This window comes from Podarcis erhardii (genome assembly GCF_964252035.2).
Source record: "Podarcis erhardii genome assembly, chromosome: 4".
Classification (NCBI taxonomy): domain Eukaryota; kingdom Metazoa; phylum Chordata; class Lepidosauria; order Squamata; family Lacertidae; genus Podarcis; species Podarcis erhardii.
In genome coordinates, this window is record NC_138508.1 from 77744085 (window position 1) to 77766639 (window position 22555).

The following is a 22555-nucleotide window of genomic DNA, read 5'->3' on the forward strand; positions in this document are numbered from 1 at the left end:
CTCTGTCTCAGCTTCTGCCAACCTAGCAGTTCGAAAGCATACCAGTGCAAGTAGATAAATAGGTATCGCTGCGGCGGGAAGGTAAATGGTGTTTCTATGAGCTCTGGCCCTCATCACGGTCCTCCATGCGCCAATAGCGGTTTGGTCATGCTGGCTGCATGACCCAGAAAGGTGTCTGCAGACAAACAGGGGCTCCCTCAGCCTGAAAAGCAAGTCGCCTTTGACTGGACTTAACTGTTTGGGGTCCCTTACCAGTATTCAATATGCTGTTTTTTGACTAATGTAGCTGAGTCCTTAGTCATGGTACACAGTATCTAAGGTTGGTCAAGTTGTTGCAACCTATGAGGCAAAAGATCCTGCAAGTATCTCTCTTCTTTCATTGCAGTAAAATATAATACAAATACTGTACAAATACAAATAATACTAGAAATAATACAAATAATACAAATACAATATTGAGCAATCTGGTACCTTTTCATGACACCCCAAATCAGCTGCCCTTATGTACACTGAGCGAGTGAGTGACCATCACCACCTTATGAAGCCAAACTCTGTCCCCCACAGCGGTCTCTGGGCATTGCCAGTGCTGGAAAATTGCGCAAGACAATGCAGGATACCAACCACCAGCTGGAAACATAGGTGCTGACTCCTAGCGACCAAGGCAGTTTCAGTCCCCCGAATTTTATTTTTAGGGGACTAGGCCCCCTTAATATTCAGAGGACGTTGTGCGACGTCATGTGCGTGACGATGGTTCTGGTTAAAATTGAGCTGATCTAAAAATGTGATAAAGTTACACAGCCCGCATGATAATGATGCTGGTTTTGTAGTGAACTCTGCTTCGTTCCACAGCTGTTCTGAATAGTGAAGTCAACAAAACAGTGACCACCTAAGAGTTGCGGTAAGCTAGCTGGGATCTCTCTCCCAACCGAGCACATTCTGCAATTGGGAAATATCTAGAACTTTCCCCTGCTGTTTATTCCATTTTCAAGATTAGCCCCTTTTGCTTTAGAACGCAGCTCAGAGGTGGTAATCGGAAAGTCCTGAAAATAATTTCACAGAGGCCTAACACGATTTTGCAATTATTCTGCTAACTCGGTGCAGTGCATGGCCATATCAAGGCTATTTGATAACTTTGTTATTCCTCATGCATCTGTTTCCAGCCACTTGCAGGCTTCCTATAGACATCTGTTGAGCCATTGCAAGAACAAGGATGCTGGACTAGAAGGGCCATGGGCCCGATCCTGCAGGCTCCTCCTATGTTCTTAGCTTTGACAAAGTGGCAGGATCAGACTATGCCCTTGTTGCTAATTAGCTGGCGCTCATAATGTTTGTGAGCCATTATCTACTTAGCGCAAGTACTTGCGCATAATACCGCCTCCCTCTCCCAGTGGAAATAAGCCCTCTTAAATAGTTACGGATTTATTGATTCATAAGAAAGTCACTGACACCTTGTAGACAATTTCAAAAGTATTTCCCTTGGTTCATTAACTTCTAGGTGCTCTCCTGGAGTTCTTGCTGAGTCTTTCATTAGATTCCTGGTAATTTATTGAGGCGTAAGTGAAAAAGGTAAGGGACTCATCTCATTTAACAGGGAAGAAAGCTGGAAAGTTATTGTTTCTCGGTCTAACTTCATCAGGGTGTCTGTTAATTGTGGAATCCCCCCCCCAACTGCCCCAGGTTATGCTACTCAACTGTTAACAGAAGGACTCCTAGTAGCGCAGCAATAAATCTGTTAGCACGTTTGGTAAAGCTAAGCAGGGTCTGGTACGGTTTCACACTGGAAGGGAGACCACATGTTGAGATCTCTCAGTGGACTAGGTGACCCCTGGAGTCTCTTCCAACTATGATTCCAGTGATATCAGTGGTGTTTTTACGCCACACAGATGCCTTGCTTTTATTTATTTTTAACTAAAGTGAAAGAATAGCATCTAGAATTCCCCTCTTCTGGTTTTGCTTGAGTAAAAAATGCAAGTATTCCTAGCATTCTACTAATAAAGTCAACATACCCCCCCCTTTACTGACCCCAACACATCTTGCTTACAGACTTTGAAAGCACTCAAAAGTGCAGAGAGATGAGGGTCAAAATAAGTCAAGTGAAAAGTCCTGCCACATTCCCATTCATTGGTAAGACACAGCTCTGGGACAGTAAGGTTCTCCAACATCACTGAGGCTGCCTCTCTCCTCATTTCCAGTTCCAGCTACAATCTAATGTACTTTAACTGTTCTCTAAAGTACAGGAGCTCCAATCCCAAATACAAGCAGTTGGCTTTGTTCCTAATGGGAACGCCCTGTGTATTTTGTTACTGGTTAAGCATGGCATGAAGCATTGAAACAGATGTCCCATAGTCCATCAGATTGCAGTGGGACAGCTTGAGCAGGATAGAGTCGGTTCTAGTACTGCGAAAAACTTAATCTCAAATCACTTACAGATTAACCTTACTTGGAAGTAAGTCCCATTTAGTTCCAGAATGCATAGGATTGCAGCTTTAAATCTTTTCTGTGGTCCAGTTCTTAGATACCCCACCGCAGAATTGTGGCTACTTCTGGGACCCTATGCAGATCCTCCAAGTGCCCCTATTTTTCAGGAACAGTCCCAGATTTACAGAAGCCATCCTGGTTTCTGATTTGATCCCAGAATGTCCTTCTTTCCTTAGGACATCCCTATTATCATTGTGGGACGCGGGTGGCGCTGTGGTTTAAACCACAGAGCCTAGGACTTGCCAATCAGAAGGTCGGCAGTTCGAATCCCCGTGACAGGGTGAGCTCCTGTTGCTCGGTCCCTGCTCCTGCCAACCTAGCAGTTCAAAAGCACGTCAAAGTGCAAGTAGATAAATAGGTACCACTCAGGCGGGAAGGTAAACGTTGTTTCGGTGCGCTGCTCTGGTTCGCCAGAAGCGGCTTAGTCATGACCCGGAAGCTGTACACCAGCTCCCTTGGCCAATAAAGTGAGATGAACGCTGCAACCCCAGAGTCGGCCATGACTGGACCTAATGGTCAGGGGTTCCTTTAGCTTTACCTATTTTCATTGCAGAAATGTTGGAGGGGATGGCCATGCTATTCTTTGAAGGCATGCAGCAGCAGACTGGCTCTCCTGGAGCATAGGAACTTGCATTATATAAAGTCAGACACAATTTGTCCATTTAGTCCAATGTAAAAAGTAAAGGTAAAGGACCCCTGGACTGTTAAGTCCAGTCAAAGGCGACTATGGGGTTGCAGCGCTCATCTCGCTTTCAGGCCCAGGGAGCCGGCGTTTGTCCGCAGACAGCTTTCTGGGTCATGTGGTCAGTGTGACTAAACCGCTTCTGGTGCAACGGAACACAGTGATGGAAACCAGAGCGCACGGAAACGCCGTTTACCTTCCCGCCACAGCGGTACCTGTTTATCTACTTGCACTGGTGTGCTTTCGAACTGCTAGGTTGGCAGGAGCTGGGACAGAGCAACGGGAGCTCACTCCGTCACGGGGATTCAAACCCTGATCAAATCTGATCAGCAAGTCCAAGAGGCTCAGTGGTTTATACCACAGCGCCACCCACGTCCCTGTCTGGACAGGTACACTCAAAGACCCTACCTGGTCCTTTCAGCTGGAGATGTTAGGGACTGAACCTAGGAACTTTCTGTACGCAGTGTACATGCTCTATGCCTGTGCTGTGCAAGGCTTTGTCCGACAGGTGGGAACTGCAGCCCAGCCCTGAGAAAAGAACAATTTGCCTGAATTAAATGGCCAGCTCTTGAGGTAGACTGAAAAAGTACAGGAGCGCGAAACTTAGGGGAGTTGCATGGAAAAACATTCCTTTTCTACACCAGCGTGGCTTGATGTTATGTGGCTCTGCTTTGAAAGAGATCATTCGCACTGCAACACATTTAATGGTGCCAGTCACCACATGGTATATTTGGCAGCTATTTTAAGCTCAGATCACATTACCCCATTGCAGCAGTTGGCACCGGCTTCCCCAACTAGCATGCGACTGATCTAAACAGAAATCATCTTACACATTTTTGTTCTCTGAAATTAAATTTGACGGCATGAGCCCTATGATCCTTCCCCCCCCCTCCATTTCTTTTTGGTATGTTATTACTTTTTGGAACAGTGTTTTGCTAGCACCACAGGGGAAATTCCACAAGGTTGTCAGTCAGATATAGTGAATTATCAGATACATTAGCTTTTCCTCCCTCTTACATTTGCTTAAGAGCTTATAGACCGCAGAGAATAAAAGAAGAAGAAGAAGTGCTAAACAGAATGAAATGAACTGTCAACGGTATTTGTGAATGACTTAGAGAATTCTGCCAGCTTCCAAACACATGGGTCTTGTATCTCTTAGTTTATATAATAAACATGGGTGGAGATCTTTGGGTGGTTAGCTATACAGTGGTACCTCTGGTTAAGTACTTAATTTGTTCCGGTGGTCCGTTCTTAACCTGAAACTGTTCTTAACCTGAAGCACCACTTTAGCTAATGGGGCCTCCCGCTGCCGCTGCGCCGCCGGAGCACAATTTCTGTTCTTATCCTGAAGCAAAGTTCTTAACCTGAAGCACTATTTCTGGGTTAGTGGAATGTGTAACCTGAAGCGTATGCAACCCGAGGTACCACTGTATAGATCGGGGGGGGGGGGGGACAGGGATGGTGGACTACTGTTTTAAAATGAGAAAGAAGTGTCAGAATTACATTTTGTATACTATGTATGCCATAACCACATGTTGTGTATTCTCCACATCGCAAATCATGGATTTGGTGAGGAGAAAGTACAGAAACACTCAACAGAAATGATCAAGGGACATGAGGATCTTTCCTACAAGGAAAGGCTATGAAGTCTGGTTCTTTTAAGTCTAGGAAATAAAATAGGATAGTAAAAGAGGGGGACACAAATGTGATAGAGGTCTATACAGTCGTACCTCGGAAGTGGAATGGAATCCCGGAAGTCTGTTTGACTTCCAAAATGTTCGGAAACGGGTTTGCGGCATTCGGGAGCCAAAACGTTCAACTCGCAAGGCGTTCGGGATCCAAGGTACGACTGCAAAGCTATGTGTGGAATAGGGAGGGTGTACTGTGAGAAATATTATAAGTCCATGAGACTGATTGGTTCACCATAGACAGAAGGAGGACATACTTCACCCAGGGCCAGATTTAGGTTTGATGACGCCCTAAGCTATTGAAGATAATGGGGCCCTTTATATGTCCAGCTGTCCTTTGTCAACAACAGATTGCCGCTGTTTTTGTGTGTTGAATATATGGTAATTTGCCCCCCCCCCCAAGAATCATAGAATCATAGAATCCTAGAGTTGGAAGAGACCACAAGGGCCATCGAGTCCAACCCCCTGCCAAGCAGGAAACCCCCTGCCAAGCAGGAAAGAGAGTGGGGCCTTAAGCTATAGCTTGTTTAGCTTATATGAAAATCCGGGACTGAGTCTTCACCTAATGCACACTTAATTAGTGGGATCCATTGTGTTCACCACTAGTTTTGAGGATCATCACTGCCTTAGGTTGTTTTTTAAAAATGGGTTTCCGGTGGGTAGCAAGCAAAGGCATTTCAACCAGCCACCTAATACTGCTTCCTTTACAGCAGCAAAAATAGAAGTTGCAGCATCTCATTTTCTTGGTGCATCTGATTTCCTCAGAGAAATGGGAAAAATGGAGAGATGGAGCAGGATCTGGCTTGAGCAGTATGGAAATAGCAGGGGAAGACGGTTGAAAGATATTTGGGTGCGTCCCGCAACAGATTTTCACTAGGGTAATATGGCTTCCAGCCTTAAAAAGTCTCCTGATGGCTAGATCAGATGGTTTTTTTGTTTTTTGATAATTGGTCTATCACTGACTATTACTCAAGACAGTTGAGTTAAACTTCTATGAACAGATGTTGTATAGCTCTGAGTAGCAGATGCTGAAGACAAACAATGGGTTATCGTACCCTAAAAAAGGTAAAAGGCAAAGGAACCCTGGACGGTTAAGTCCAGTCAAAGGCGACTATGGGGTTGCAGTGCTTATCTTGATTTCAGGCTGAGAGATCCGGCGTTTGTCTGCAGACAGCTTTCTGGGCCATGTGGCCGGCATGACTAAGCTGCTTCTGATGCAATGGGACACCGTGACGGAAACCAGAGCTCACAGAAATGCTGTTTACCTTCCCCCTGCAGCAGTAACTATTTATCTACTTGCACTAGTGTGCTTTCAAAATGTTAGGTTGGCAAGAGCTGGGACAGAGGAATGGGAGCTCACCCCATCATGGGGATTCGAACCACCAATCTTCTGAGCAGCAAGCCGAAGAGGCTCAGTGATTTAGACCACGGTGCCACCCTCATCCCTACTTGTACCCTTCTTGTGGTTGGCCACCATTTGACTAGACAAAACCTGGTCTAATTGAGCAAGTATGTTATCATCTCCTGGTGGAAATGTCCAGATGTTTATATGACAGTCTGCCATTTTGAGTGTTGAATCCAAAACTCTATATTTTGCCTCTGATTGCATAGGGTGTTAAGGGAGGGGTAGTATTTTTGGTGTGTGTGTGGGGAACGTTGTGCTCCTTCTGAGGTAGTTTGACCACCTTTGGTCCCTACCTTGAACTCAGCTCTCACCTGTGGCTCCCAGAAGCGTGAGACAGCCTGGGAAACAGCTTTGACTGGCTTGGTTTATATATACAGTGGTACCTCGGGCTAAGAACTTAATTCATTCTAGAGGTCCGTTCTTAACCTGAAACTGGTCTTAACCTGCAGTACCACTTTAGCTAATGGGGCCTCTCCCTGCCGCCACGCCACTGCTGCACGTTTTGCGTTCTCATCCTGAAGCAATGTTCTTAACCCGAGGTACTATTTCTGGGTTAGCGGAGTCTGTAACCTGAAGCGTCTGTAACCTGAGGCGTCTGTAACCCGAGGTACCACTGTAAAATTTCAAGTTCACAAACACAATTGTCAAAAGAACTTGCTCTCTGTGTGTATGGTTTGTGTGTGTGTGTTGCATGAGTTTGTTCTGTCCTAGCAGGGTAGGAAGACATCACCAGCAACAGAAAGAATAAACAATCTGATAAAAGACCCCCTGCTTTAGAAATCTCTTTGGGTAATCCCTCAGTTTGCTCATACTTTCAAGACAATACATTTTCATGAAATTCCGTAACTGACAAAGCTTTCTTTCTGTTTACATTTAACTGGTTTCCCCCTCGCCCCTAATTCCTCATAGCGAAAACAGATCAGATAAATTACTACCCTGCCAAGTGAAATCTATGGTGATAGTTGTCATTTATTTTAAAATACTTTGTCACTTGTCTCCCAAAGTCATCATTCTCCTAAATTAAGACGTAGTGCGCAGAGGAGGCGGCGGCTTTCGGTTTTGGTACACATGCTCTGCGTTTGCATCGACACTGATGCAGCGTTTGATCAATGTCCTCTCCTCTCCTAATGAACTCCCTGTCAAGGGGGCAACAGGACATCCTTCCCCAGGATTAACTGCGCACGAGAGCGAAAATACTGGAAGGCCAGGGAACAGTTCAATTGCAAAGAGGAAATCCAGAAAAAAAAACCATTGCAGCAGCACAGCAGTTAGCACAAAGGTTAAGTAGACAGCAGGGCAGTTTAATACAATTTGAAATTATAGGGGCTAGCCAAGCCTTTATCTTGCAGAAGGGCTTCATGAAGAACAACACCTGGGGCGCTCGACATGTCAGGATCCAAGACTGGAAGCCTATGAATCTAGGTGTGTGTGAGTGCGGAGCCCCGGGAGGTGTTTGTGTGTGGGATGAGTGTGGACTTGTTACTAATCTGAAAGATGAATAGTCCATCAGACAGAAGTCTTGCACCTCACTACATTGCTGGGTGATTGCAGTGTTTTATGTCTGGAAATCAGATCAGATTTGGACATCTCAAAATCCTTTGCTTCCCATTTCCCCCCCTATGGTATGCTACCACCACAGTGTACGCGCTATTCCTGCTTTAAAACTTCCTTGTGTGCTGAACCTGCAGACGCCAGCACTGCAAGCAGCCTCAAACAGGCCTCCCCAACTGGGTGTCCTCCAGCTGTTTTGGAGGACACCTTGCAGTAGCTCCTGCTGCGTATTGCTGATGGCACGGGTGTTGTGGTCTAAACATCTGCAGTGGCCAAGGCTGGAGAAGGCATTGGATGGAAACCTTAGTTCAGTGCAATGCGCTCTGTGTGGGGCTACCTTTGAAGGTGACCCGGAAACTACAACTAATCCAGAATGCGGCAGCTAGACTGGTGACTGGGAGCAGCCGCCGAGACCACATAACCCCAGTCTTGAAAGGCCTACACTGGCTCCCAGTACGTTTTCGAGCACAATTCAAGTGTTTGTGCTGTCCTTTAAAGCCCTAAATGGTCTCAGTCCAGTATACCTGAAGGAGCGTCTCCACCCCCATCATTCTGCCCGGACATGGAGGTCCAGTGCCAAGGGCCTTCTGGCTGTTCCCTCACTGCGAGAAGCCAAGTTACAAGGAACCAGGCAGAGGGCCTTCTCGGTAGTGGCACCTGCCCTATGGAACGCCCTCCTGCCAGATCAAAGAGAAAAACAACTACCAGACTTTTAGAAGATATCTGAAGGCAGCCCTGTTTAGGGAAGCTTTTAATGTTTAATAGATTATTGTATTTTAATATTCTGTTGGAAGCCGCCCAGAATGGCTGGGGAAACTCAGCCAGATGGGCAGGGTATAAATAATAAAGGTAAAGGTAAAGGTACCCCTGCCCGTACGGGCCAGTCGTGTCCAACTCTAGGGTTGAGCGCTCATCTCGCTCTAGAGGCTGTGAGCCAGCGCCGTCCGAAGACACTTCCGGGTCATGTGGCCAGCGTGACGAAGCTGCAGCTGGCGAGCCAGCACCAGCGCAGCACACGGAAACGCCGTTTACCTTCCCGCTATAAAGCGGTCCCTATTTATCTACTTGCACTTAAGAGTGCTTTCGAACTGCTAGGTGGGCAGGAGCTGGGACCGAACAATGGGAGCTCACCCCGCCGCGGGGATTCGAACCGCCAACCATACGATCGGCAAGTCCTAGGCATTGAGGTTTTACCCACAGCGCCACCCGTATCCCATAAATAATAAATTATTATTATTATTATTATTATTATTATTATTATTAACCTTAGTCCAGTGTTCTTCAACCTTTTGGAGTCCACGGCTCCTTTGACCAGCCACTTTATATCTGCAGCCACTTACACTGGGGTTCCATTGACGGACACAGGTAAAATCTCCCCATTCTGCCTCACTCTTTTTCGGCACCATTTTTGGCACACATGTAAGGGGGAGCACATGTTTTGATGGGGCAACGCCACCGCTCTGCAGGGCCAAGCTGATGCAATCCACTTGGCAGCCCCAGCCTCCCTTTCCAGAAATTGGTGTGCACATGGTGTGTGTGTGTGTGTGTGTGTGTGTGTGTGTGTGTGTAGAGGGCAAAAAAGGAGAAAAGATTAATATCAGAAGCAGAATTATCTTATTACTGTGGGGAAGGAAAGCGAGGAACACACAGCACAGGAAAACACACGCAGACACGGACCTTTCCTGTACGGAGCTCACCACAAACTTCTCCCTTGTTCTCTTTGAATGGCAATGGTGCCCACCTGAGAAGTGCTGGAGCTGAGCTCTGGTGAGCTGTGACTGAAAAAATTAAAGCCCTGGTTGTGAGTTTTAAAAACTTGTTTTGTATTTCAAATGGTTATAACCTGCCCTGGGATCTTAGGATGAAGGGTGGGCAGTAATAGTAAAAATAATATCAGCAGTAGCAGCAGCAGCAGCAAAAACAATAATTCATACATATGCATTTGACCATCTCCCTGACCTGTCAGCCTCAGACACAGGTATGTGACTGAAATATTTTCACTGCTACTGAAGACTGCGAGACTGTGCAGAGGGGAGTATTAATCATGCCGGCATAGATATTCTTCCCGTGTGATGAGAGAGCAAACTAAGTCTGGAAGGAAGAGAAGAGAATCAATCTGCTTGATTGCCCTGGCGTCTTTCCTTTTGCACTCCACAACCCCTTGCTGGGTTTAGCAGCGGGGGAGCTGGCGTCTGCTTGTCTAACATTTGGCCGCCAGGTGGCAGCATGGACTGAAGAAATGGCAAGTGTGGGACAAAACACATTTCTGGCAGAGCTGCGGCTTATTAAGCGGCGAATGGTGCTTTGAACTGAATTATTTCCCTTGTTGCTGTTGTTTTCAACCCTATCCTACAAAAGTAGAAGGAGGGGTGATGCTTCAGCATTATCATTTTGCTTTGGAAACTTTTCCAGGGCGATCGTCCGCACTGCCCGTTTCCTCCTTTCCCTTCACGGCAAGATGCATGCCACTAATACACGGACAAGTTGCAATTTGGGGCTTTTGAGAGATGTTGCTTCTCTGCCTGCCTTTGTGCCCCTTTGCCCACGAATCTAAGCCAGCCTGAGTTAATTGCTGGCGCTTATCATTCCTTCTGACGTGTTCGAATCCGGCCCATTTGATCAATAAGCGAGATCTTATGAGGGAGAAGTGGCTACTGCTGAGAGCAGCAGCCCTGTGCCTCTCCCTCCAGTTCCATGGTTAAGGAAGAAAGAAAAAAAGACAAATGGAAGAACATAATTGCAACCAGAGTTCGCCCACTGGCATTAAGGCCTTATCTGCACAATACATTTGAAGCAATATTGTACCACTTTGAGCAGTCATGGGAATACTGGAGAATGTTGCATAATTGGCACAAGACACAGCACACACGCTGCATTTGAACAGCAATGTCCATCAACTTTGCAGGGGCCTGGATCCCTCAAAATTTTTAGGGGGGGGGGCAAAGGGACCTCGGCACCTAGGAGTTGGCTCCTATGCTTCTCAGAGTGGTTGAACAGGTGATCCCTCTTCTGAGGGATCTCTGGCTTCCTGCTTTAGCTCCGTCCTTCTGCTCATGTTTTCAGTAGGCCTCTATAATCCAGTTGTTTCCTCTGGCTCTCCCAATATTGCCATGTCTCTATCCCTCTGCCCTCTGTGGCGGTGCAGCTTTTAAGACAGCCACCCCTGGTTAATGGCTGTTTTTTAAATTGTGGTTTCCCATTGTCGGCCGGAAAGGAAAAGGAGGATGGTGGTGCTAAACATTGATGAAAAAGCAGACTGCGAAGAGTAGGGCTTGGTGGTCGGTCATTTGCTCTGCATGCAGAAAGTCGCTGGAGGGACCTATCAGGAGAGAATGTAGGCCACTGGTACTGAAATGCTTGCCAACAAACATAAACTAGCATGGGGACGAGCGATGGAGGATGCCCTCACCCCGGTGTGGCTCCCCTTTATCACATATACAGCATGACAAGACAATGACCTATCCGCCTCAACAGTCTGTGAATCAATATGGCTAAACTGAGGCCCTCACACATACAAGCAAACCACACTGCACCAACTGAATGCGACCAATCAAGTTCTGGATCCCCTAATCTCTTGCAATGCAAATACGAATAAATAAATGTATAAATAAAGGAACTACCCATGTGATGCTGACTCAAGCCCTACACTAACACTATGAAATAGAATGAAAGAACATCACCCTCATCTCTCTCTCTCTGCTTTCTTTCTCCACAAACACATGAAGTATATGACAACAGTGTCTCTTACCGAACATAAACGAACTTTGAATCGAAAATGGAGACGCAATACAGTAGTACCTTGGTCGTCGAACACCTTGCAACTCTAATGTTTTGGCTCCTGAACGCCGCAAATCCGGAAGTGTGTGTTCCGGTTTGCGAACTTTCTTTGGAACCCAAACATCCGACGCGGCTTCTGCAGCTTCTGATTGCATGGAGGAAACTCCTGCAGCCAATCGGAAGCCATGCCTTGGTTTCCGAATGTTTTCGGAAGTCGAACGGACTTCCGGAACGGATTCCATTCAAAAACCAAGGTACGAATGTATGTACTTTTCCTTGTTTATTTGTTTCTTTTGTAGCACAAGAAAATCTTTCATAAAAACTAAAAGGAACGGAAGGAAGGAAGGAAAGTTCAATCCTGGTATCTCCAGGTAGAACAGGGCTGCAAATTCTGTCTAAAATCCCGAAAACCTGCCGCCAATCTGTGTGGACAGTTTTAAGCTTGGTGGGCCAATGGTTTGACTCTGTATAAGGCCTCATCCTGTGTTAGGCCCCCTTATCTATGGTGACGTTGGCTCTTCAGCCTGCTTGCTACAAAGTTCCGAAGAGGTTTTCAAGGAGAACATTGAGATGTGCAGAATGTAGCGGGAAGCAATAAAACCTCCAGCAGAACATTACAAACCATTAGGAAAACCAAACTTTATTTATCTGACTGACGGAGGGCAATTTGGGTACGATTGCAAGAGCGAGACCTTGCTTTGTCCTCCGTCTGAGATTGCTGTGGAAAGGGTTTGGCAGAAGAGATGCTTTTGTCTTGGCCAAGAGTGCTTCCGTTGTGGGAAGGGGGGGGGGGAGAGCAGCGGCTCCATCTTCACAACGTGGGCTCTTGTTAATTGTTGTCTCCCACAATATAAATTAAGGTAGTTTAAGGCTTCTATCTACGGCTGCTGATTATTTTGACACAGCCCCCATGTTAAACAGCGAGCAGCTTTTAAACCTCAAGTGAGAAGGGCACTTTGTTGTCTTTCGGAAAGCAGGAACAGCAGCAAAAGAGAAATACAAGGTGTGACCAGAAAGTTTAGTCAATGATCACAGAAATCGGACAGAGAGAAATATTTGAACATACAATTGGCATCGCAAACCCACGAAATGCTCACAATTGTGTACGGAGATGAAGCTGTAACTCAAAAGACAGTGTATGAGTGGTTCAAGCATTTCCGTGAAGGGCAGCAAACCATCGAAGATGACCCACGGCCTGGCAGACGGTCAACGAGCAGAAAAGTGGCAAATGTTGACAGAATTCATGAGTTATTGATGCAGGATCAGGGTCTGAATAATAGTGGAAGAATTGCATACAGTGGTACCTCGGGTTACAGACGTTTCAGGTTACAGACACTTCAGGTTACAGACTCTGCTAACCCAGAAATAGTACCTCAGGTTAAGAACTTTGCTTCAGGATGAGAACAGAAATCACACGGCGGCAGCGGGAGGCCCCATTAGCTAAAGTGGTACCACAGGTTAAGAATGGTTTCAGGTTAAGAACGGACCTCCAGAACGAATTAAGTTCTTAACCCGAGGTACCACTGTATTTCGCATGAAATCATTACTGAGGTTACTGAGTAGTCCGACCCTCCATATTCTCCCGATCTTGCCCCACTGGATTTCTTTATTTTTCCAAAACTAAAATCTGAACTGAAAGGGCACAGATTTCCCAACATTTCACACGTCCAAGCTGCTGTGACGAGGTAACTGAAAGCAGTACGAAAAGAGGACTTCTCCAGAAGTTTTCAACAGTTCTATGAACGTTGTCAATGCTGCATTGTATCAGAGGGAGCCTTCTTTGAAGGCCTGTAATGTATGTATGTTCTAATATTTCTCGCTGTCCGATTTCTGTGACCATTCACTGAATTTTCCAGTCACACACTGTATATTGTATTTATACTGAAAGTGGAATGATTTGCCACATGATGATTATGAACGATGCTATTTTTATAGAAAAAGAGGTACCGGAAGTGACCTCAACCACTTCCCTCGTACTCTTAGATAGGCAATGGCACCTACTTGAGAGGTGCCAGAACTGAGTTCCGGCGAGTTCCGGCTGGAAAGAAAGCCCTTATTATGAAGATGTTGCTGTTTATGGTGCCCACTTTTAGGCCTGGCTGTAATTCCAACCCTCATTCCATCCTGAACATCAGTACATTTTGGAAATTCCTAAATATGGAGAACCACAGCTTTTTTTAACAGAGAGGCACAGATGGAAGACTAGAATGTGCAGTGCCTGGGTGGAAGAGGAAGAATCAACATTTTTCTACCATCACAGAGGAGTTTCAAAAGTCAGAGCAGAATGGTTACAGGTCGTTGCCACCTAATGAAAGCAACAATAATTTAAAATAATCAGACAAATGGCACCATTAGTTTTAAGAAACCCATGCTGGAATCAGCTAATTAATTTTTGGCCTCCTTAACTACAGGGTATTTGATGCCACATGTTATGAATCATTTTCAGTTGAGATATTAAAATCAGATTACAAGAGAAAAGCCTTGTAAATATTTGCCTTCAAATGAGTCTGAGAATAAATATATATTCAGTAATTCATCCATATTTAGCAGATATTAAAGAGACAAAGCATAGCTTTAAATTCAATTATCATTTTATACAAAGGGAGGAAATATGAAACTTGGCTTGATTAGCTTGTTTCTTCCCATGCTTTGTAATACCTTATTAAAATTTGAACTTTGAAATTGATATTATCAGTCAAATAATGTCAGAAGAAATATTTAATCTGTGGTTAGAGCCTCTGTTAATAGAAATTTTATTTGAAGTGTGTTACGTCTAAAAGAGAGAAAATATATGAAGGAGATCCAGACTTGATTTGGAAGGTTGATTTCACTACTGTAATTCCATTTGAAATCCTCCCACACCTAAACAAATTATTTGGAACTCATCCAAATTAGAATTACAGGGTTTATTTAGACTTGTTGAGGAAAGCATTGGCACCCAGCCTGGCGTTATCCCTGAGTTAACCACTATGCTAAATATGTTGTAGGGTAAGGACTTGGCCAAAAGAAGCCCCTGTGGTAACAGTGCTTTGTCGTGGAAAGTGTGTGCTTCCTGTCTGCTTTGCTCACTTCCTTCAAAAGTACCTAGGCGTCCTGTAGGGAATGTAATACAGTGGTACCTTGGGTTAGAGATGCTTCAGGTTACATACGCTTCAGGTTACTGACTCCACTAACCCAGAAATAGTACCTCGGGTTAAGAACTTTGCTTCAGGATGAGAACAGAAATCGTGCTCTGGTGGTGCGGCGGCAGCGGGAAGCCCCATTAGCTAAAGTGGTACCTCAGGTTAAGAACAGTTTCAGGTTAAGAACGGACCTCCAGAACGAATTAAGTTCTTAACCCGAGGTACCACTGTACACCCGGGGAGTAGTAAGTAGAAATTACCAAATTCACACTTTTTGAAAGAAACTGCGGTGTCAGGGTCTGGGCAGAGGAGGAATGGTGGAGACCGCATTCCCAGCCTGACCTTCCAGAAAAAAGGAAGACAGTTTAGATTTACAACAGGGGTTTGAGGCAGGTCACAGCTCAGAGGTAGATCAGGGGAAAGCTGGGAAATCATAGGAGAGTGAGAGCAGCTGGCTGACTAGTTGTCATTAGAAAGTATTCCATACCCACCATCTCCCAGAACTCAGAGAGCCTTGAAAGTAGGAGAGCAAAGAGCTCAAAGACAGAGGCACTTATCAGCACCCGTAGAGGAGGAGATGATGATGATGAATGAGGAAGTGGGAGTGACATGGGGTGGAGATTCACTCAGGACAACACCATTATCCAAGAGGCTGAGTTCTGTAGCCCCTTTCTGTAAAGACTTTAATGAAAAAGGACTGTAAGAAACTTTTCCTGGTCTTTATACTTTCCTGGGCAGCCAGCTGGGAGCTGCTGACAGCATCCTGACATGCAAACAGAACCACAGCCATCCGTTGAAATTCACACTTGTCTGAATTTTGCAGTCAACTAATGTGTACCAAAACGCATATACCAGGGCAAAGTGTGCCTAGAAATGTATATATACAATGTATTGTACATGGGGTATGATGCTTTCCCACTAGGCTCCACCCCTCAAGTTCATGAGGTTCTGGAAGTGGGTTCCATTTTGCCAGAATGACTTTCCAGAAGGGTCCCAGCTCTTGAGAAAGTGAGGATGAAGACCACTCACCTATATTCAGACGCATTAGGAGTAGTCATATGACCCTCATCACATGCTTTGTACAGACCTTAAAGTCCTCTTTTTCACTAACACTGTATACAGTGGTACCTCGGGTTACATACACTTCAGGTTACAGATGCTTCAGGTTACAGACTCCGCTAACCCAGAAATAGTACCTCAGGATAAGAACTTTGCTTCAGGATGAGAACAGAAATCGTGCAGCGGTGGCGCGGTGGCAGCAGGAGGCCCCATTAACTAAAGTGGTGCTTCAGGTTAAGAACAGTTTCAGGTTAAGAACAGACCTCCAGAACAAATTAAGTTCTTAACCCGAGGTACCACTGAACATGGTCCTGGGGTCAGTGGTCAATGGGCATATCTCCACTTTCCTGTGATGTATTTGGTTGGGGGGTTTTTTTTTGCTCTTCTGCTTCTTCCCCCAATTATAACTTTTCAAATTGACAATAATATGAGGAGGAATATCACTTACGCTAACCCCTTTCTTGCCCGTAAGCACAGCAGACTGACTGAAGGGCAAGTGTACCGAGTTCTGTGAGAATATTGTTTTTGCTAAAGAGAATGAGGACGTGTTCTCTAACCTCGAAAAGGACAAAACTCACGGAACCATTTTTTAAAGCTTTGTTTGACTAGTTGGCTACATTGATAGGAACCTAAGTGCCTGCCATTTAGAGCAATCCCTGCTCATGGACGTAGCAATGTCACTATTTTATAGTCTCCTTGTAAAATATCCTTCTCCCGTACCCGTCTCCACTGACACATGTATAAAATACTGCAGAATGTCCTCCTTCTAAAGAGATACACATGAGCATGAGAGCATCAGGAATTCTTGCTGTGTGCTGCTTCCCCCACTAACATATACAATCTGGCAGCTCAGTTGCTTATGCATTCGTATAGATTTCCCTGTGATAGGCCAGGGGGTGTGGGCTGCCTGTGACCGAGATGGTGGTGGCAGTGATGAGAGAAAGAGAGAGGGAATGCATCACTCAGAATTCAGTGTCTCAGTGTGAGGTGAAAAAGCACTAAAATATAATGTTTTCTCGGAGAATTTAATCTCAGCACCACTCAGTCTTTTTCTTTTTTCTTTTAAATGAATGTCATTATTAATCAATATGCACTTTCCAGTGCCATTTTGTGAGGGAAGGAGGGAAAGGAAATCAGGAGAAAAGATGACTTGTGGCGTTGAAATGTTGGCACTTCTGTTTCCTTTTCTATTTGCAACAGCCATGGTAAGTCTTCTGAGTTGCTTAGCCAGGGTATGACTGGAAGGGAGTGTTGTGGCGGTTCGAGTTTATTCTGCAGTGACATTAGGTAGAAAGTGGAATTGCAGGACTCTTGTTTCCAACCATGGCTACTGCAGTCCATCTTGTCCCAGATGTTTTTAAAGACCTTCAGGAAGCTGTTTGGAGAAGTCATCCAGAGGTTAGAGCTAAAACAAAGGGCGGTCAACTTTGTTGAGTCCAGGGGCACATTTGGAAGTCTGAGAGAACCATCCCCTCTGGCTGTTTCTCTTTTCCTACCCAATAGATAGAAAGAAAGAACACATTCCTGCACAACACATGCACACTTACAGATACAAATAAATTGATTTTTCCATAGGGTGTGGACGAAAATGGAATCCGGTTGAATGAAACCAGATCCTTGCAAATTTGCATGATTTTACACACAGTCCTTAAAAAACCCACTATAAAATTAAAGATTTCAACACAGCTTGCCAGCACCCAAAAGCTTTAATCCGAGGTTTTGCCCCTCATGAACCTTCATGATTTTGTTTTTCATATGACAACGAAACTACTAACAAATCACAGAACGCATCTGTGAATACAGAGGTGACGTAGGATTGGATGGTGGCTATGAAGAGATTCCTTTTAAAAATTATGGGGACCCTAATCTATATTTGAATCTCTATTTTTGTGCCATGGAAGCTCTGGAAAACACCAGGTCTGTGATTTTAATTGCTCACGAAAGAGAAGTGATTTGTGATGGTGGTTACAGGTAGTGCCTGATGGAATAACACCCCCCCGCTCTTTTAAATGTGCTACCCATTTTGTGTTATGCCACAAAGCCAAGGTAGCCATTTTGTGTCATACCACACTCACCGTGGCAGCCATTTTGTGACTAGCGGATACAGCACTATTTCAAAATTCCAAAAGTGCCCACTGGCCCCCTAAAGATTGGTGGTCCTCAGACTGGCTGGTTGCCAGGTGAGGGCACCTCTTAGGACACCCAGGGTCAGCATGTGCCACCAGCCCACCTAAGTGAGGAGGAAGAGAGTAATTCACAAGACTTTCCCTTCCTCCTGTTTGTGGTTTCCGCTATGTTTTTGCCTATTACTCTTACGATGAAATACAGTGGTACTTCGGTTTACGAACTTAATCTGTTCCGGAAGTCCGTTCTTAAACCAAAACTGTTCTTAAACCGAGGCACGCTTTCCCTAATGAGGCCTCTTGCCGCCGGTGCCCTTCCACCATTTGGATTCCATTCTTAGATTGAGGTAAAGTTCTCAAACCGGGACACTATTTCCGGTTTTGCAGAGTTTGTAAACTGAATTGTTCTTAAACCGGACTGTTCTTAAACCGAGGTACCACTGTTATAGATGGTAATTTCAGTGCTCTAAAATTTCAGATGGGAACATTTCTATCTACCCTTGTTGGACTCCTAAAATCCACTCAGGGTTTTCAGACTTGTTGACCCAAGGATGGATGCTTTTTCTGCAGGCTCCAAGTTGCCTTTTCCGTGGCGTGATTTCCTTTCCCCTTCTATCAGCTCCCACCTCTGTAAGCAGAAAAGGGTGCATTTAATTGCAGCACTTTGAAAACCAAGGTTAGGAGAAGCTGAGGATCTTGATGTTGGCTGGTTAAAACTGTTGTGACAAATACAGCTCCAGGGAACTCTCTAAATGCACTGGATGAATTATGGTAGCAATCTAAGGAAGTCTGATACAGTCTCGGCTGGTTTACAGTTCTTTGACTGCCCCTAGTCATCAGGTATTAGCAAGTTATGCTACGGAGTTTACAGCACAGTGAATATACTCTAAGGCCTGTTATAACCATAATCCTTTTTTAATGCTTTATGTCAGGCCTCCCTGCTGCACTCTAACCACTCTTTAATAATAAGACAAAAGTGATATTTTAAGGTAACAGTTAATAAATAACGTGACTTATCCAATCACACCTTTCACTAAAATATTATTATCTTTTGACAGATTCATTACAGTGGAGGCATCGGGAGCTGATGAAACACTCTCTAATTCTACCACTAGTACATTTTCCGCAGTTGTCTTTCTTTTAATTTAATTCTCCTATTCTGAAAGCATACTGTCCATTGCAATTATCGAGTAAGCATTTAATCTAGCATAACTAAAGCATTTTAATCTTTTCTTATGGAAAAACGATTAAATGGTCATAACATCACTATGATGTGCATTCATTTACTCCTGACTTTTAGAAGTTTCTTGGAACCAAATCTCAAGTGAAACTAAACTTCTTTGCAAAAAGGCGGTCTGCCTGTGTATTTGCTTGCTTAAGAGCACATATACATACATACATACATACATACAGATATCTCCTCCAATTTGCTCAGAATAATTTGCTTTTTTATATAGGCTACGAGGTGAGACACATTATTGTATAATTAATGGCAAACACCTAAGGTCTACATAATCTTTGTTCCATTATTTTTTTGGGGGGTGGGCCATAAAGCCACAAACCTTGGGTTAAAAGTTCTTCTGCAAATTTCCTTCCAGAATTTTGGTAGGACACATTTCAAAGAACATTTGCAAATTGGAATCTTGTACCTGGTTGGTTTAAGAGTTTGGAATGATACCTTTCACACCCTTTTCCCAATTTGGGCTCAAAGGGTTCACAGTGACCAGAACGTAGCTGCAGTTGTATGAAAATATTTGTGGAGGCTTCATGGAAAAGATGCATGCCAAACAGTGCAAAACAGGCAGTGAAAAGTGTGTGTAGTATGAATATTCATTTTTTATTTTAAATTAAGGAAAAAATAGATTCTAGGGCACTAAGGCCTAGGCTTTCAACTCAGGATTGTACACCAAATTTATCTCCATTTAGAATGCAATCCAATCCATGCCTACTCAGAAGTAAGCCCCACTGAGTTCAGGTAATTGTGAATAGGACTGCAGTCTAACAGAGCAATCCAGACTCTTGGTTTCAATATTCTTTCAGCAAGGATATGTTATCCATGGAAATTCTATCCTTGCAGTGTCTAGAAACATGTGCATGTCAGGACCAAAGAGAGACAAAGAAAGCAGGCTTGGAGAACAGGCTTCATCAGAAGACTTGGGCAGACCAGAGAAATGACCACTAGTGATGGGCGAATCCATTCATTTCGGTTTCTCTCAGTTTCTCATTTTTACAATCTTCAGTCCAGTTCTTGACATTTCCACATCGGTTTGCATTTTTTTAAAAAAATAATAATCAGCCCTTTAGTGTGCATTTCTCCCAATACACACATTTTTACATGTAACCTTGCCTAATATAATCATTTCTGCAAAACAATTTCCCTTAATGCAATGTGTATTTTGCATGCTGTTTTCTACATTTTAATGCACGCCAGCAGGTTGTTGTTGTTGTTGTTGTTGTTGTTGTTGTACCCGTTACTTGGATGGACAACTGTATTGCAGAAATTTGGAGAAGAGTGAATTTTGAAAGATGGCTGCAATTCAGTTTGTGTCATGTTTCGGGAAGTGCAATTTACATAGGTTCGCCTTTAAATGAGACTGGAAGCCAATTTATCCCCCATCCCCAGTGACAACGGCAGTATCAGGAAGGGAATTTAGCTGGGACGTAGTATCTGTCAAACCATAATGCCACTTAGGCTGAAATTTAGCCCCTTTGAACATCATGTTATGTCCCTAGGAGTGTGCTCTTCATGTGCTCCACCGCTTATGAAACACCATGTTTCATTTTGACAGGTGTTAACCTTGCCCTGACGGGTGTAACATCACCCCCAACCACCAAGTGCATATGGACAGCTTCCTCAACCCAAATTATCTCTCAAGTGGCTTTCACCTTCTCTTCACCCTGTGGGGTTCCAAACACATGTTTATGAAGGTCTAAAAAGGTAAAGGTAAAGGACCCCTGACAGTTAAGTCCAGTTGTGAATGACTCTGGGGTTGCGGCGCTCATCTCGCTTTACTGGCCGAGGGAGCAGACAGTTTTTCTGGGTCATGTGGCCAGCAGGACTAAGCTGCTTCTGGCGAAACCAGAGCAGCACACGGAAACACCGTTCACCTTCCCGCCGGAGCAGTACCTATTTATCTACTTGCACTTTGACATGCTTTTGTACTGCTAGGTTGGCAGGAGCTGGGACAGAGCATCGGGAGACCCCATTGCGGGGATTCGAACCACCAACCTTCTGATCAGCAAGCCCTAGGTTCAGTGGTTTAGACCACAGCACCACTCGCATCCCTGCTTTGTGAAGGTCTAAAAGGTAAAGGTAAAGGTACCCCTGCCCATACGGGCCAGTCCTGACAGACTCTAGGGTTGTGCGCGCATCTCACTTCAGAGGCCGGGGACCAGCGCTGTCCGCAGACACTTCCGGGTCACGTGGCCAGCGTGACAAGCTGCATCTGGCGAGCCAGCGCAGCACAAGGAAATGCCGTTTACCTTCCCGCCAGTAAGTGGTCCCTATTTATCTATTTGCACCTGGGGGTGCTTTCGAACTGCTAGGTTGCTGAACAGCTTGGTAGGTTTCTGGATGAAACATCGGCTCTGGATCCATTCCAGTCCGGCTTCCGCGCTGGTCATGGGACTGAGACGGCTCTGGTCGCCCTAACAGATGACCTCCGCAGGCAGCTGGATCGAGGTGGGTCGGGGCTGCTGATTCTTCTAGACCTGTCAGCAGCCTTCGACATGGTCGATCACGAACTCCTGGACCACCGCCTTGCCGACGTGGGGATCCAGGGCACAGTCCTTCAATGGCTGCGCTCGTTTCTCTCCGGTCGGGGACAGAGGGTGGCGCTTGGGGGGGAATTGTCATCCCGCCACTCCTTGGTGTGTGGCGTGCCCCAGGGTGCAATACTCTCCCCAATGCTTTTTAACATCTTTATGCGCCCCCTCGCCCAGCTTGTCCGGAGTTTTGGGCTGGGCTGCCATCAGTATGCTGATGACACCCAACTCTATCTGTTGATGGACGGCCACCCGGACTCTGCCCCAGACACACTGATCAGATGCTTGGAGGCTGTGGCTGGATGGTTACGTGGGAGCCGGCTGAAGTTAAATCCTTCGAAGACAGAGGTCCTCTGGCTGGGACGGGACGACGGGGGGCTGAGGGGGCAACTCCCATCTCTTGCGGGGGTGCAATTAGTGCCAGCACCGTCCGTTAAGAGTTTGGGTGTAATCTTCGATACCTCCCTCTCTATGGAGGCGCAGATTGCAGCTATAACAAAGGCGGCATTTTTTCATCTCCGCCAAGCTAAGCAGTTGGCTCCTTACCTCTCACGCCCCGACCTAGCCACTGTGATCCACGCGACGGTCACCTCCAGACTGGATTATTGTAACTCGCTCTACGTGGGGCTGCCCTTGAGACTGACCCAGAAACTCCAGCGGGTGCAAAATGCTGCAGCGAGACTCCTTACGGGGTCTTCGCTTAGAGATCACATTCATCCGGTGCTATACCAGCTGCACTGGCTCCCGGTGGAGTACCGGATCAGGTTTAAGGTGCTGGTTTTAACCTTCAAAGCCCTATACGGCCTAGGGCCCTCGTACCTACGGGACCGCCTCTCCTGGTATGCCCCACAGAGGAACTTACGATCTTCAAATAAAAACATCTTGAAGGTCCCAAGCCACAGAGA

General features: G+C 45.4%; 1 long non-coding RNA gene across 1 annotated transcript in view; it reads right to left on the reverse strand.

Annotated features, from left to right (window-relative positions):
• LOC309339953 overlaps window positions 1-22555 on the reverse strand; it is a 581040-nt gene that overhangs the window by 54225 nt on the left and 504260 nt on the right. The window lies entirely within an intron of this gene.